Source organism: Octopus bimaculoides, chromosome 28 (assembly GCF_001194135.2).
Source record: "Octopus bimaculoides isolate UCB-OBI-ISO-001 chromosome 28, ASM119413v2, whole genome shotgun sequence".
Classification (NCBI taxonomy): domain Eukaryota; kingdom Metazoa; phylum Mollusca; class Cephalopoda; order Octopoda; family Octopodidae; genus Octopus; species Octopus bimaculoides.
The window spans coordinates 2,660,882-2,663,014 of NC_069008.1; the positions used below are offsets into that span (position 1 = coordinate 2,660,882).

Here is a 2,133-nt window from a genome sequence, read left to right on the forward strand (position 1 = left end):
TATATATATATATATATATATATATATATATATGTATATATATGATTTAAATAATAAGGGTGATAATTTGAATATTAATTTAATTAACATCAATTTAAAACCAGTGGTCTAGCATAAAGAAAAATCTGAAAATTCAGAAAAATCGTATTACATACGTATAAGTGGACATCCATTATACTAGAAATAGACCATCTACAATTAAACCACAAAAGAAATGTTCTCTAGAAAAATTCTGCACACACCAGAACATAAACAGACAAGACAAATGAAAATATACAAAATAAAATACACACACACACTCACACACACATATATATATATGTACATATATATTGTCTATGGTCAGTAAGTGGTATTTCCTATTTGCTTTCTATCTAGAAATCAGAGGAAATAACTATTGTTCCCTTCAAACTGGTGGTTTTGTAACCTGGACATCAATGTTTTGAAACTGACCTATTTTTCCATTACATTTCAGACAGATTCAGTGCTGAATTGCTGAAGCAGAAATATCGTTAAAGCAAATATTCTGCTCAATACCACAAATTAGCTGGTTGTCTTTGATCAGTAAGTGTTATTTCATATTAGCTTATATTTAGAAATCAAAGGAAATTAATGTTGTTAACTTTGCTTTTGTCACCTGGACATCAATATTTTGAAACTGAACTATTTTCCATCACATTTCAAACAGATTCAACACTGAGTTGCTCAAGCAGAAATATCGTTATAGCAAATATTCTGCTTAATACCACAGATTTGCTTGTCAGTTGTTTGACCTTAACCAGTTGAGCATATCCCTTGGTGGCTGACGATATGTGCATCTCTGATCACGAGCAGAAGTAGTGGGGGAGCATCATAGCCATGTGTTGAGAGGAATTCTTTGGGGTTTGAATAAATATTATAACAAAAGTAAAGTTGGAAGGAAATATTAGCCATTTATTATACTTTCTAGGGGTTAATCAAATAGGAAATAACAGTTTCTAGCCAAGGACCAAAATCATGTTACTCAGTGTTATTAAATATATCTTTTTTCTTTTATTTGTTTCATTAGATTGTGGCCAAGAAGGAAAGTTGTAAATCTAGTCGAGTTAACGGTTCCTCATGAAGATAACATGGACGCCGCACGGGTTCAAAAGGTTGACCGTTATGTAAACCTCCTCGAGAAATGTGAAGACGCAGGCTGGAAAGCGGAGCATTTTCCAATCGAAGTTGGAAGTAGAGGGTTTGTTGGACACAGTGTGAGACGACTGCTGTTATATACCGCCTTGACCGATATCCAAAATACAGTGGAGAAGGCTAGCCACTGGATTTGGTTAAAAAGAGACGATGAGCGATGGCCAAAAGCATACTGAACTTTATTTAATAACCAGTTGATCTAGCAAGTGGGGCCTCATATCAGTGAGGGTGGGGGCGGTGCGCATTGATGCCGTTGAGAGGTAGGCCCCAAAACGGCGCGCATCCTCGACTGGTAGCACTTGCATGTGCGAGTTGTTTGCAAGACATTGTTTTTCTTTTATTTGTTTCAGTCATTTTGACTGTGGCCATGCTGGGGCACCAGCTTGAAGAATTTATCTCAAACAAATCAACTCCAGGACTTGTGTTTTTGTTTTTTTTAGAGCCTGGTGCTTATTCTATTGGTATCTTGCTAAATTGCTTAGTAATGGTGACGTAAACAAATCAACACTGGTCGTCAAACAGGAGTGGTGAGATAAACACAAGCACAAACACACACACACAAATATACACACAAATATACACATTTCATTGTGATATGTGGTTTGTGCCTGATGAATATATCTGAGACATTTCTCAACATACGAAACTATCAGTAGCACTTAAAGACATGTATTGAGTCCTTTAGATAATTATATATATACACAACAAACTTCTTTCGGTTTTCTGTTTACCAGATCCACTCACAAGGCTTTGGTCGGCCCAAGGCTATAGTAGAAGACACTTGCCCAAGGTGCCACGCAGTGGGATTGAACCCGGCGGCAGCGGTGGAGGTGATGGTGGTCACTGTTGTTGTTATTGTCATGGAAAGGGTGATAATGATGATGATGATGAGGAGGAGGAGGAGGAGGAGGAGGAGGAGGAAGAGGAGAATACTTGATTATCAGCGTGATCGTTGCCAGC

At 37.3% G+C, this 2,133-nt stretch overlaps 1 protein-coding gene and 1 long non-coding RNA gene across 2 annotated transcripts in view; both read left to right on the forward strand.

Annotated features, from left to right (window-relative positions):
• The window catches only part of LOC128251176 (uncharacterized), a 13,663-nt gene extending 12,285 nt beyond the window's left edge, over positions 1-1,378 (forward strand). The window contains exons 2-3 of the long non-coding RNA XR_008267007.1: positions 476-564; positions 1,049-1,378. This is a non-coding gene — a long non-coding RNA (uncharacterized LOC128251176). The remainder of the gene's footprint in view (positions 1-475; positions 565-1,048) is intronic.
• Positions 1-2,133, forward strand: part of LOC106873705 (DNA methyltransferase 1-associated protein 1) — a 132,664-nt gene that overhangs the window by 80,743 nt on the left and 49,788 nt on the right. The gene's annotated exons all lie outside the window — the stretch shown is intronic.